The sequence below is a fragment of the Triticum dicoccoides genome, chromosome 4B, assembly GCF_002162155.2.
Source record: "Triticum dicoccoides isolate Atlit2015 ecotype Zavitan chromosome 4B, WEW_v2.0, whole genome shotgun sequence".
In the NCBI taxonomy this organism is placed as follows: domain Eukaryota; kingdom Viridiplantae; phylum Streptophyta; class Magnoliopsida; order Poales; family Poaceae; genus Triticum; species Triticum dicoccoides.
The window spans coordinates 89,264,376-89,280,182 of record NC_041387.1 but is presented as its reverse complement, the minus strand read 5'-3'; positions in this window follow the sequence as shown (position 1 = coordinate 89,280,182).

The window sequence follows — 15,807 nt, the reverse complement described above, 5'->3', positions numbered from 1 at the left end:
CCATTATAGGGGATCTCAGGAGACTCCATGACCATGTGCTTTCGACAAAGAGAAGCCTCCTCGCCTCGGATGATCCATGATACTTACTTTATACGGTTCATGTGTCGAGCAGTTGCAGGATGTAAGTCCACACATGCCCCGCGGACCTCTTCTTCCTGCAATTTGATTACATCTTCCAGATGTTTCAAAGTAGGACACTCAATTTTATGTTTGTCCGCCTGTATGCGCTGCACATGAACTACACCGTCAGGAGAGAGCAAGTCACTGGTCTTGCGGTCGCGGACCCATACTACATGCATGATGGCTTCTTTTCAATCAACGAAGCCAATTCTTGGTCAACAATAAGGACAAAGAAATGATTCTCCTACCTTATCATCCCGGGTAAGTCATCCGCGGATAGCCACTCTAACACATACATCCTTCCGTGCATTTCAATAATTACTTTGCATGCATGGAGTCTAACTTGATCGTGTATTTTGCACAGCGGGGGGTGTCGTGCCATTCTCATCATTATTTACCCGCCTTACTCCCACGCCCTATATTTGGACCGGTCGAAGAACATACAGAAGAAATATTACACACACATTAAGTATGTTCTAGACAAAGCTCTCCTGGGCTTCAGCTTGCGGGGTGGCTACATCCAAAGCAAAAAAAACAAATAAGGCCGGGCTATGTTTCGGCCATAAGAATGACTTCTGTTGCATCCAGCAACCGGTAAGAAGTGATAATGATGGATTCGACGTCATCCATATAATAATGGAGTATAGAAGGGATGTGCAATCACTTTGCATGAAATCTTCATCTGATACCCATATCCAGAGATGGGCGAAAGCCTTTGGAGTTATGCTGTATAATCGACTTCGAAATGATTTCTACCGGATCCAGCAGGAAATTGCATCCATCATCATGAAAGATGTCCTCAAAGAGAATGGGATGTTCTATGGCGGCCAAATATCGCGAGCTGATGTCTGAACCCGCATAGCCCTACAGCATCAGGACATGACGCCTTTCACTAATCTTGGGTGCACCCTCCCGGATATGGATAGATGGGAAGAGTGCACCGCTTAAAAACAATGTGTCTGTTTAGTTACTTGTTACTTTCTGTACAACAAAACTTCGAATGTCTCAATACGACGAAAGTATTAGATGTAAATAGTGTCGCGATCTAGTTAATTAGTTTTGGTATGATAAAATTTGTTAACTATGTTTACTATATATGTTGCTTCTATTTCATAATTGTTTCTTTGAATTTGCTTCATGATATATATACGTGTCGGTGCTATACAAACGGTTTAAAACCCCTTTCCGCGACGGCATTTGGAACCGTCACCTAGTTAGTGTGGGCGATTAGGGGGTCCTTCCCACACGACCCAGGAACCGTCGGGGATAGGGAACCTTGATGCATGCAGTTGTCGCTCTACAACCGTTTACAATGTCTCGCATATCCAAAAAGATTCATTCTTGCTAGTCGTTTGTGCTGGCATTGCCATCACAGTCGGAGTTTTGTGGTTTTTACCTAAACCCAGGCAGATTCCAAGCCCAGGCAGATTCCAGGCACGGGAGTATTCTAGGCACGACTCTATGTTTACGATGCCTGGCACATCACAAACAGTTCATGATTATAAACCGTGTACGATAGGTAGACATTCACACACATTTAGTTTTGCCACACCGTATGTGATAGTGTCTGACATCACACACGCTTTGCAAACAACAACTATGTGCATTGTTACACACGTTTCCACTCCGTGACCCGTGTCGGATTATGATGTATATTGCACACGTTGTGCTTTATTAACCGTGTGCACCGTAATGACCTGCACACCGTAATTTCACCCTAATGTAATTGCTTCTATTTAAAATTGTACCTAATTTAAACTTGAAACTAGGCTATAGCTTTATTCATATCCATCAAGTTCAAAGAACCAATGCATTATTCAATTCACAGGTACATATGTTTAAGAATTACATAAGCACCAAATAAAGAATGATGAACGAGGGCTCTATACTTGTACTATTACAGAAGGTAAAGAAAGAGGCGACAAACATTCTTATTGCTGAACAAGGTGAAGCAAAATGTCCTATTGTGCTCTCCTAGATGCAGAAGGCACGCACGACTCAAGTCCAACCCCTTGTGATGGCTGGCCGCCAATCATGTAGTGTGATAGGTAATTTTGAGTAGACTGCTTCAGGATCCACTTCAAAGGAAAAAAGATTCACACATTGTCATCTAAAACAACTCATTACGGGCAGTAAAAATAAGACTATAAGGTTTTTACTTACCATCCTGCAGTTCACTCTTGTCTTGCATAAAGTGTAAACATATAGTTCGATTGACATCTTTTGACCCATTTTAATAACAATCTTTATCAGTTTCCTCACTTGATGTTGGTTCATGAATATCTCATTGCCACATACGCAGAAAGGGCCGAAGTGTGGATCTTTGGCAATGACATGTGTACCTAAAAGCACCAAGTTAATATTAGAAGCTAAACAACAATTGCAAAATGATGTAGTACAACACTCCCTCCATCCCATTATATAAGATTTTATACACGTATATATAGACATCATCAGAACATTAAGGTAACACGAACATTAAGGTAACACTCTTCCTTGTTGCTATGTAGCCTGGGATTGCATATTTAGTCATTCATTACAATGCATGTTGCTATGTAGCCTTAGATATATTAAATATGGCCTAGTTAACCTACTGATAAATGGGTTACACGATTAATTCCTTATCAGCCCCAAGGCTATATGGTACCATCTACCGAGATCCTGAACAATGAGTACATATAAGCAATGCGATGAAACTAACCTCGATGAAAAAACAACACTATTCTCAATATTGTCCTCTATGAGTACATATAAAGGCATGTTAAGCACAATAGGCTAAACATGAACCAAATATATCCATGGTAGACAACATAATCTACAAATGATAGCTTTAGTGTGCAGGCTTAAGCACGCTAGTTAAGCAAAACAGGAAGTGGAAAGGTGTGTTAACTGCATCAGGCATAACATTTATAAACAAGCAAATAGTCATTCAAACTGGTATTGTGCAGGTCTAAAGTACACTAGTTATTGTTAAAAATTGAAAAGGCATGTTAACTACAATATCCTTAACAGCAACCAAATATCGTAATTCATAGTGGTATTGTTGAAACTGTTATTGATGAAATTGAATTGCACGGCAAATAGTTGCACATATAGAGCATCACATTGTGAAGAACTGAAATAAACAATGCATAAGGCCATCTCTAGTCGATCCTTTAAAAGTTAAAGGACTAAAACAATTAGTGGACATATATATACTCCAGCAATTTTTGGCCGTTTCTAGTCGATCGCCTAAACTTAATGTTGTAAACTTCAATTTTATCAAGTTCAAAGCAGGTTCCACCGAAAGTAGAATGCATTCAAACATAAACATAGATAGTTTTGCATAACCGAACATAAAACATAAATTTAAACTAAGCTAAACTACTTTCGGTCGAAGTAGAGGTCGAGCCAACCCTTTCTCGTCAGGTACGGTGTGCCACGAGCCGGGTCCGGGCCGGTGCCGTCATCGGGGTCATTGGAGAAGGCACTCCTCCATTCGTCGACGTTGATATCCTCGTCCTCGCCACTTGTCACATCCCTAGTTCTGGTAATGCCTAGTGCTAGCCTGTGGTGTTGCATCATGTTTACTTTCATCCGAAAGTTGAAATGGGGATGACAGAAACCCCCAGCACCCCCTTAATCCAACTAGGGTTTACTAAAATCTTTTCTAATGAACCTAAAATGCCCTTCTAAAATGTTCATCATCTTTGCCTTGGTCTAGAACCTCTGACAAAAATGGTGCACACTTTTCTAGGACAACAGAGGGTCACTGAACTAAATCATATTCTATTTGCATTTGGGCATTTAAATGCTTTAAAATATTTTAAATGCTCAAATAATAATAAACTAAAATGTTTGCTATTGGTTATATTCCAAACGGTGGCATTGAGCAGTTTTATGATTTTTGGATCTGTTTAAGTATTTTTAATAAAGCCCTTAAGTTATAGAAAAATAGAAAACAGAAGAAAAATAGAAAGGGAAGAGAGAGGCAACCAACCTGACTTACCACAGCCCACCTGGACGGCCCAGCTCGCGGCCCAGCCGACCTCCTCGCACGTCGTCTTCCCCGTGCCTTCTGGCACTGTGTGTAGCGCGCGCACAGCAGAGCCACTGCCACCTCTTGCTTCCACCTGGGATCCCTGATCTTTCTCTAGTTGCCACTCTGGACGCCTCTTTTATCTCCCTCACTCGCTGCTCTCTCTCCCCCTCTTCTGTCTCTCATGTGCGCAGCCACCGAGCGCAACCGTCGCCGCCAACGAGCACCACCACGTCCACGACCATCCTCGAGCCTCTCCAATGTATCCCCGAGCTCCTGCATGACGTCGTCGTCCTCCCTGCCGAGCCACATGATGTCGGACGCCCTGGAGCGCCCTCATCGATGCCATCATCGTCCTCTGCATCGACGGCCGTTGTCGACCGATTCGTCGTCACCAAGCCATCCCCGAGCACGCTGGGATCACCGACGACCTCGCCGTGAGCTCCTCTACCGAACCCCCCTTCCCCATGCTTGATAGCCTAGCGTATCCCCCATCTCCGTCGAAGCCGAGACCTCGCCGGTGCTGGTCATGTCGTCGTTGTTGTTTTAGCTCGCCTTCATCCAAACCAAGCACATCACCGTGCTCCTGGTGAGATAAGGAAGCCACGAGCTCGCTTCCGATGAACTCCGGCCACCCCCTCACCTCCCGTTGGTATCCCTAGATGCGCACGGGCATGGGCTACCTTCTGGTGCCCCTGGCCCATCGATCCGTCGCCTCTGGCGAGTTCTGAGCGAACTTCGCCGCGGTTCGAGGTCACCGCCGGCGAGGCTCCGGCGACTGTCGACGTGGCCACCTAGTTAGTGCTAATCACCCACTAATTAACCCCCTGACTCACTTACATATGGGACCCACGCCCTTAATCAACAATAGTTAGTTTCCTATTTAGTCTTAACTAATCACAGTGGCCCCATGCATCAGAATTGACCCAGTTGACGTGGCCGTTGACTAGGCCCACCTGTCAGCGACACTAACCAGCCCTAGTCACTGACCAGTGGACCCCACTGGCCAGGTTTGACCTGAATCGACCATGCTGATGTCACCCTGACATAGTGGTGATACAGTAAACATTTTCTAGAATTAAAATAAATCAGAAATGATTTATAAATTTCAGAAAATGTTCTAAACTTCTAAAATTCATAGAAAATTATATATAACTCCAAATAAGATAAATTATATATGAAAAATGATCAGAAAAATCCAATCTATCCATATGTACTGGTTTCACGCGTGATAGAACAACATAAGACTATTGTTTAGGACAAAACATATAAAGGGCATTTAAACCATCACATATGGAGTTTGAGTTTGAATCTTTGATTCAAACCAACTTCATTTAATCTGTTGCTAGCTGCATTAGCCCAAATCACAGCATATTGACATGTTATGATCATGCATCATATTGTTGCATTGCATTGATTGTGTTTCTTTCTCTGTTGTCGGTAATTGTCCCCTCTCGATAGACGTGTTCCGACGATGAGTTCAATGACACCGATGAAGAGCTATATCATCTTCAGAAGTGCCAGGCAAGCAAAAACCCCTTGTCCATTCCGATACAATCCCACACTCTCGCTCCTACTCTCTTTTACTGCATTAGGACAACAACGTTTCAACTGTTACATGCTGCGGTAGTTGAACCCCTTTTCCTCTGCATGACCTATCATTTCCATAGTAAATAGATGAAACCCACTAGCATGAGTAGGAGTTGTTTAAGACCTGATGTGCCTACTCATTCATGCTTGTTGTCTTGCCTGCTACTACTTAGAGTTGAGTCAGGTCTGATTCATCGGGGATGAATTGGAATGGTGTGAACATGTCCTACTATGTGTGAGCTAAGTGTGTGAACACGATTTGGTAAAGGTAGAAGTGAGAGGCCATGTAGGAGTACATGGTGGGTTGTCTCATTGAAGTCGTCCTCAGGAATTGAGTTCTGTGTTTGTGATCCATGAATAGTTACTACCACACATTGGGTTCCGGTAACTAGACCCCTCTCGACTTACTAATCAGCATGATCTCTGTCCAGGAGTTTCAACTAGTTTATAGTGTTTGTAGGTTGTGTTAGTGGTCTACCAAGTGGAACCCGGTACAGGTGGGCTTGGGTCAGACTAGGCACCGTGGCCGGGTATGCCAAGTGCCACCCGTTTGGTGGGCTTGGAACCCTGTACACATCGTTTGGGGCCGTGAGCGACACCCTGGCCGGATCTCCTTGCGGATAGAACCTGAGTAGGCGATAAACCTGGACTAGAGTCTTGCGTGGTGAGTCAGGTCGTGGCCGACACCCACGCCCGGCTTCCGCTTGAAGGTTGCCGAGATATATGACGTGTACATGGCGGTAAGTGGCGAGACCATGTGTGAAGAAGTACACCCATGCAGGGTTAATATGATCTATTCGAATAGCCGCGTCCACGGTAAAGGACCTCTAGGTTGCCTATATAGTTCATAGACAAGTGAAAGTGGATACCCTAATATGCGCAAGATAAGCGTGAGTGCTATGGATGGCGTTCTCGTAGGGAGACGAGAGCAGATCCATAGTAGTTTATTGATATGGTGAATATGTGGACTCGAGTACGCCACCTCAAAAGAGTTACTTGAAGTCGTAGTTTAGGATAGCCACAGTCAAAGCTGGCTTGCTGCAGTCAAACTCCACCACCCCCTTTGTTGATACTAATGCATATGTAGATAGTTTTGATGTAATTCTTGCTGGGTACATTTGTACTCACATTTGCCTATTTTATGTTTTTGCGGAGAGACTCCAGTCTCGCTAATAGTTCCGTGTGGACTTCGACATTTAGCTTGTTACCTCAGCTACGATCTTGTGCCCTCGGCAGGATCTTGTAGATAGTTAGGCTTCTCAGCCCATTTCATTTGTAGATGTGTGTACTCAGACATGTTTAGCTTCCGCATGTGGTTGTTGTTTGTATGCTCTGAATGTTGGGTCATGAGACCTATGTTTGTAATATCTCGCTCCTCGGAGCCTATTGAATGAATACTTGAGTTGTAGAGTCATGTTGTGATGCCATGTTGTATTTACACATATCGAGCATATTGTGTGTATGATTATTGAAATGCTTGGTATGTGTGGGATCCGACAACCTAGTTGTTTATTCTTGGTAGCCTCTCTTACCGGGAAATGTCTCCTAGTGCTTCCACTGAGCCATGGTAGCTTGCTACTGCTCCGGAACACTTCGGCTGGCCGGCCTGTGTCCTTCTTCGTTGCTGTGTCTGTCCCTTCGGGGAAATGTCACACATTGTTCCTTTAAGTCCTTATAGCTTGCTACGACTTGGGTTCATACATTGTTGATCGACACGTTCGTTGCTGGGTCATGTATGCATGTCCCTGTAAGTTAGCGCCACCTTGGGTTTATGACTAGTCATGTTGGCTTGGGTTCTTTGTCATATGGATGCTAGCGGCACTATCATATACGTGAGCCAAAAGGCGCAAACGGTCCTGGGCCAGGTAAGGTGGCACCCGTGGGAATACCGTGGTTGAGGCCGCAAAGTGATATGATGTGTTACATGCTAGATCGTTGTGACTTAGGATCGGGGTCCTGATAGCTTTGGTATCAGAGCCTGACTGCATGTAGGATTACTAAGCCAAACTGGTCGAAGTCGAGTCTAGAAATTCTTTAGTTATATAAGGGAATTGATTGTGGATGGGAACGTAAGGCTATTTTTACTCCTTATACCTTATGCCTTCTAATCTGAGTCATCTTATCTTTCCTACGGGGTTAAGGAACTAGGCTTTCTATTCTTTCTATCAGGATCATGTGTTACTAATCCATAGACTTATAGGATTGATGGATTCAAGCCTCAGCTCAGACTCTACTACTTCCATGTGTTCATAGTTGGTCTCGGAACCTTGATATTGTGCTTCTGAGTGGTTATGCCACCATTTTTGCAGTATGTCTCAAATCCTTTGAGCATTTACAGCCGTTATGCTCTCCGAATTGTCACAGGTTTCTAAATAGTCTGATGCATTTGCAAATCACTTTCGACCGTTTCAAAGTTACTTTGTGTCGGATCAACCACACTAATTAGTGTGTTGAGGTACTTCATTGCCTCGTTATATAGGTTGGAGCTATTACTATGACCCTAGGTGTCTAGAGTATCACTTAGTAATCTAGTTATTATTTGTGATCCCAATGTGATGATTCTGGCCATCATTCTCCTAAGCATCCCGTGATGCCATTTAGTAGTAGGTATTCTACTCCTGGGTTCTTGAACCCGAGATTCACCCTACTTACCTCATGTTGTTAGTGTTTGCTCATTCCTTTAGGTTATTAATAACCTTTGCGATAGTCCTCAAGGTGTGTGGTATTTCTTTCTTCCAAATACCATGAGCTTCTTATGGCAGAAGTTCCTTGTTGAACCGAAAGATCACAGCCAAAGTGTTCTTGATGAGTTCTCGCCTCTATGTTGTGACTCTGCCAGTTCTACCTTTCTGCATGGGTTATCCAGAAGAAATATGTTGAACTTAGTTCGACATACTAATCTATGCATCTGCAACTCAGATAGTTATATGTTCCTTGAGTTGTCCCTTTTTAGTTGTATTCTGACCCGTCTATCAATTGATAGTCAGGAGCAGTCGTGCATTCGTGTTCATCGATGCTTATTATTCTTGTGGTCCGTCAAGCCATTCTATTCTAGAGTGACTAGGAGAAACAAACTCCAGTACCTTTTCCATTTCCAAGATTGGGTCAAAGCAGTTGTATTTTGCAAATCAAAATGCCAATCCAGCTTTTGATTCTATTCTACCCTGGAGTATCACCCCTTTATGTCGGGATTTTCATGAGAATTGCACCAGCTCTTATGAATTCTTGACGCGGTGATACTTCGCGCCATCATTATTCATTCCTTGGTTCTCGTGCTATTGTAACCGGAATGCCGACAAGTGAATCGTGATGTGTGAAATCAATATTCCTAGCAACTCAGTTTCTTGGTAGTTAAGGCACAACAACTCCATTCTTGGTGTGTTGGTTATTGAATCATCATTCTAAGATAGATTGTGCTACCTAGTTTTTTTTATGGTGCACTCTTTGATCAATGAGTTAGAATTGTGTTAATCCCTCGCTCTTTTGATCATATCGTCTTTCCCTAAAAAGCAAGATTATTCTCGAGCTTATAACATATCGATGGTTCGTGATTTTCCGAGTATCCTCTCAGAAGTATCACCAGGTCATCACTTGACCGCTATGTTGAGTTCGTGATCAAGTTGGTTTTCTTGTAAACCACCCCCTTTTACAAGAATCTGTGTTGAGTACCCCTGAGCTAGTTGGTTAAGCTAAACAACAACTTGGAGAGTTGGAGGATAAAAGCTTGTTCGACTTAGTTCATTTTAAGGGATGTCTTGTATGTGTGTTGAAGAAAGGCGATATCTTCACCGAATGGTCCTCGTGATCAGTCGTTGGATCTATTGTCTTATCAAAACTTTGATTTGCGTATGGGCTATCGTCAAATCTAATCAGAACCAATGATATTCGTAATGTTGTCTTACTCGTGGTTGACCCCTTGAGCATACACCATTATATCTTTGTGACTGACCAATGCAATCACCTTGTTCACATGATTGTGGAATTCCATTGTATGGAATCCTAGATGAGTTGTTGTTGAGCCCATCGACAACATCCTTATATTCTCCATGATTCTATTGGACATTAAGCTAGTGTTGGAAACTTTGTAAACAATGCCTTTGTGTTCCGTTCATTAAGCATATGTTAGGACGAAAGACGTGACTTCCCCTAATTCATGTGCATTTGATGCAAGTTGCCGCCGTGAATTTGAGAATGTTTTTTTGTTTCCCTGGAATCATCCCAAGTCAGTCATGCATCTGCGAAGTAAACATTGGTTTGTGAGATTAGCTACCTCCATTCTATATGTATCCCTAGCACACCAAGCCACTGATTGACTTGTTCAAGGAAAAGAAGTCTATGCTTGGGATCTAATCCATGGACTTGCGTAAAGACTTCGATATCCTCGATGAGGGTTCCCACCTAAACTCGGTAGTGTTTTACTATAAGGCTACTATGTGGCCATGCCTCTTTGGGACAGCGTGTTCACATGTGTGTAGCAGAACCAGCTCATGTTTTGGAGCTTGCTATCATAGTTCATTCCTTGAGAATCCCGCAACGCCGTCTCGTCGATTTGTGTTGCAAACTTTCATTTTTCTTTCTAGACTTGATGAGTCTGGAATGTTCTGACCCCAACCAGATCTGAATCTCAGGCAAATATGATGGTTGGAACGTTTCCCAAGAGCTATAATGTTGGTCTCTCTGTAACCCAGTAAAGTGGATGTCGTGGCCAACACACCCAGCCGGAAGACCTATTACTATAGTATCCTGATTGAGAAAGTTGGCCACCTCCCCATAATGATTTCGTAGGATTTGCTCCCTAGTTGTCCCTTATGGATTTTTGTGTTCCCAAAGTCTGACCTTTTACTGTTTTAGATATCAAACCATATCTATGAATGGGATATGCTAGTACATCAAGGAGAACATTATAAGCGGAGTGCTAAATGTCTCTCGGTCGATCGTCCAGATTTTGATTCCTTGGCCTCGCTAAGGTGAAATCTGAGAAGGTGTTATCTTCCTTTGCATCTGCATCGTCCATCACTATTTATCATGGTAGTATGTTCTGTTGCCACGATCCTTGTCACAGACATTGGTAAAACCGTGATGAATATGGACGTGCTCAAGTTCTTGAGAGCATGCTCAGTCACTGGGTTATATCCTCGGCATCTTCTACAACGTGCTTCCGTTTGCTGAGTTGTCTTATAACTCTAATTTCTATTCCCAAACTGAGTATGCTATTTCTTCGAACTCCTTCAAACAATCGATTGTGATTTGCCTCAAGCTGGTATAAAGAGTCTCAATGATCTATGTATCAAACATAATTCTTTTTTCCACTTGAGGTAATAGTTCTATGAGCCACCTCTTCTAAGGTGCCCCGTTCTGGAATCATGGCAGATAACTTCTCGCTATTTTGTAACCCTTGTCAAATGGTTTCTTCTGTCCTTCCTGATGTGTGTCTCGTGTCTTAGTTCAAGAGATGTTCCTACGTCTCACTCCATGAGTTGATCTTGAATGCTCGATCTTCGAGGAGATCAATTCCTGTAGAGTTTCTCTCCGTCGTCATCATGTTGGATGAAGATCTCAAAAGCAAAGACGTCAAGATCAATTGGAGCAATAGATCAACATCTTCGAGAAGGGCTATTGGATCATAAAGATCGTGTTAGCTTGTGACCCCTCTGACTTCTTACCTCACGTCTTGAATCTCGGGACGAGATTATCGTTTAGTGGGGGTGAGTTGTCTCATCCCTGGTTCTGGTAATGCCTAGTGCTAGCCTATGGTGTTGCATCATGTTTACTTTCATCAGAAAGTTGAAATGGGGATGGCAGAAACCCCTAGCACCCCCTTAATCCAACTAGGGCTTACTAAAATCTTCTCCAATGAACCTGAAATGCCCTTCTGAAATGTTCATCATCTTTGCCTTGGTCTAGAACCTCTGACAAAAATGGTGCACACATTTCCAGGACAACAAAGGGTCACTGAATTAAATCATATTCTATGTGAATTTGGGCATTTAAATGCTATAAAATATTTTAAATGCTCAAATAATCATAAACTAAAATGTTTGATGTTGATTATATTCCAAACAATGGCATTGAGCAGTTTCATGATTTTTGGATTTGTTTAAGTATTTTTAATAAAGCCCTTAAGTTACAGCAAAATAGAAAACAGAAGAAAAATAGAAAGGGAAGACAGAGGCAACCAACCTGACTTACCGCAGCCCACCTGGCCGGCCCAGCTGGCAGCCTAGCCCACCTCCTCACACGTCGTCTTCCCTGTGCCTTCTGGCACTGTGCATGGCGCGCGCACAGCCGAGCTGCTGCGACCTCCTGCTTCCACCTGGGAGCCCCGATCCTTCCCTCGTTGCTGCTCTGGACGCCTTTCTTCTCTCCCTCACTCGCTGCTCTCTCCCCCCTCCTCTATCTCTCTTACATGCAGCCACCGAACACAGCTGTCGCCCCCGACGAGCACCATCCCCGAGCCTCTCCAATGCATCCCTGAGCTCCTGCACGACGTCGTCGTCCTCCCTGCCGAGCCACACGATGTCGGACGCCCTGGAGTGCCCTCATCGATGCCATCTTCATCCTCTGCACCGAAGGCCGCCGTCGACCGATTCATCGTCACCAAGCCATCCTCGAGCATGCTGGGATCACCGACGACCTCGCCGTGAGCTCCTCTACCGAACCCCCCTTCCCGGTGCTCGATATCCTAGTGTAGACCCCATCTTTGTCAAAGCCGAGACCTAGGCGGCTCTGGTCATGCCGCCGTCATTGTTTTAGCTCGCCTCCGTCCAAACCAAGCACATCATCGTGCTCCTGGTGAGACAAGGAAGCCGTAGACCCCCTTAGTTGGGCTCCCCGTGCTTCGTAGCCTCATTCCGCTCGATGCCGCACTCCGGCCGCAGCCACGAGCTCGCTTCCGATGAACTCCGGCCACCCCCGCACCTCCCATTGGTCTCCCTTGATGCGCACGGGTACGGGCTACCTTCTGGTGCCCCTGGTGCATCGATCCGTCGGCTCTGGCGAGTTCCGAGCGAACTTCGTCGCGGTTCGAGGTCACCGCCGGCGAGGCTCCGACGACTGTCGATGTGGCCACCTAGTTAGCGCTAATCACCCACTAATTAACCCCCTGACTGACTTACATATGGGACCCACGCCCTTAATCAACAACAGTTAGTTTCCTGTTTAGTCTTAACTAATCACAGTGACCCCACGCATCAGAATTGACCCAGCTAATGTGGCCGTTGACCAAGCCCACCCGTCAGCGACACTAGCCAGCCCAAGTCACTGACCAGTGGACCCCACTAGTCAGGTTTGACCTGAATCGACCATGTTGACCATGCTGACGTCACCGTGACATAGTGCTGACGCAGTAAACATTTTCTGGAATTAAAATAAATCAGAAATGATTTGTAAATTTCAAAAAATGCTCTAAACTTCTAAAATTCATAGAAAATCATCTGTAACTCCAAATAAGATAAATTATATATGAAAAATGATCAGAAAAATTCAACCTATCCATATGAACTGTTTTCATGCATGATAGAACAACTTAAGACTACTGTTTAGGACAAAACATATAAAGGGCAATTAAACCATCACATATGGAGTTTGAGTTTAAATCTTTGATTCAAACCAACTCATTTAATCTGTTGCTCTCTGCATTAGCCCAAATCACAGCATATTGACATGTTATAATCATGCATCATATTGTTGCATTTCATTGATTGTGTTTCTTTCTCTATTGCCGGTAATTGTCCCCTCGCGATAGACATGTTTCGACAATGAGTTCAATGACACCGATGAAGAGCTATATCATCTTCAGAAGTGCCAGGCAAGCAAAACCCCCTTGTTCATTCCAATACAATCCCACTCTTTTGCTCCTGCTCTCTTTTACTACATTAGGACAACAACGTTTCAACTCTTACATGCTGCGGTATTGAACCCCTTTTCCTCTACATGACCTATCATTTCCATAGTAAATAGATGAAACCCACTAGCATGAGTCGGAGTTGTTTAAGCCCTGATGTGCCTACTCATTCATGCTTGTTGCCTCGCCTGCTACTACTTAGAGTTGAGTCGGGTTTGATTCATTGGGGATGAATTGGTATGGTGTGAACATGTCCTATTATGTGTGAGCTAAGTGTGTGAACACGATTTGGTAAAGGTAGCAGTGAGAGGCCATGTAGGAGTACATGGTGGGCTGTCTCATTGAAGCCATCCTCAGGAACTGAGTTCTGTGTTTGCGATCCATGAACAGTTACTACCACATATTGGGTTCCGGTAACTCGACCCCTCTCGACTTATTAATCAACCTAATCTCTGTCCAGGAGTTGCAACTAGTTTCTGGTGTTTGTAGGTTGTGTTAGTTGTCTACCAAGTGGCACCCGGTACAGGTGGGCTTGGGTCATACTAGGCACCATGGCCTGGTATGCCAAGCGTTGCCCCTTTGGTGGGCTTGGAACCCTGTACACATCGTTTGGGGTCGTGAGCGACACCCCGGCCAGATCTCCTTGCGGATGGAACCCGAATAGGCGATAGACCTGGACTAGAGTCTTGCGTGGTTAGTTAGGTCGTGGCCGACACCCTCGCCAGGCTTCCGCTTGAAGTTTGCTGAGATACATGACGTGTACATGGTGGTAAGTGGCGAGAGCGTGTGTGAAGAAATACACTCCTGCAGGGTTAATATGATCTATTAGAATAGTCACGTCTGCGGTAAAGGACCTCTGGGTTGCCTATACAGTTCATAGACAAGTGAAAGTGGATACCCTAAAATGTGCAAGATAAGCGTGAGTGCTGGATGGCATTCTCGTAGGGAGACGGGAGCAGATCCATAGTAGTGTATTGATATGGTGAATATGTGGACTCGAGTGCGCCACCTCAAAAGAGTTACTTGCAGTCATAGTTCAGGATAGCCACAGTCAAAGCTGGCTTGCTGCAGTCAAACTCCACCACCCCCTTTGTTGATACTGATGCATATGTAGATAGTTCTGATGTAAGTCTTGCTGGGTCCATTTGTACTCACGTTTGCCTATTTTATGTTTTTGCAGAGATACTCTAGTCTTGCTAGTAGTTCCGTGTGGACTTCGATGTTTAGCTTGTTACCTCATCTACGATCTTGTGCCTCGGCAGGATCTTGTAGATAGTCAGGCTTCTCAACCCTTTTCATTTGTAGATGTGTGTACTCAGACATGCTAAGCTTCCGCATGTGCTTGTTGTTTGTATGCTCTGAATGTTGGGTCATGAGACCTATGTTTGTAATATCTCGCTCCTCGGAACCTATTGAATGAATACTTAAGTTGTAGAGTCATGTTGTGATGCCATGTTGTATTTGCACATATCGAGCAGATTGTGTGTATGATTATTGAAATGCTTGGTATGTGTGGGATCCGACAACCTAGTTGTTTATTCTTGGTAGCCTCTCTTATCGGGAAATGTCTCCTAGTGCTTCCACTGAGCCATGGTAGCTTGCTACTGCTCCGGAACACTTAGGCTGGCCGGCATGTGTCCTTCTTCGTTCATGTATCTGCCCCTTCGGGGAAATGTCACACGTTGTTCCTTTAAGTCCTTGTAGCTTGCTACGACTTGGGTTCATACGTTGTCGATCGACACGTTCGATGCTGGGTCATGTATGCCTATCCCTGTAAGTTAGCACCACCTTGGGTTTACGACTAGTCATGTCGGCCCGGGATCTTTGTCATATGGATGCTAGCGGCACTATCGTATACGTGAGCCAAAAGGCGCAAATGGTCCCGGGCCAGGTAAGGTGGCACCCATGGGAATACCGTGCGTGAGGCCGCAAAGTGATATGATGTGTTACATGCTAGATCGGTGTGACTTAGGACCGGGGTCCTGACACCACCCACCTGGATGCCCTCCGTGCTGCCGTCCTCGCCGCCTTCGACCTCGTCATCGGAGGAGAGCACGATAACCTCGCCGCCCACCGCGCCACCATCCTTGCCGCCTTCGACCTTGTCATTGAAGGAGAGTGTGATAATCTTGCCGCCATCCTCCCCGCCTTCAACCTCGTCATCGGAGGAGAGCGTGATAACCTCGCCACCCTCCGCGCCGGTAAAGATCACTCGCTGTGCCTCCACGAGCTCTGG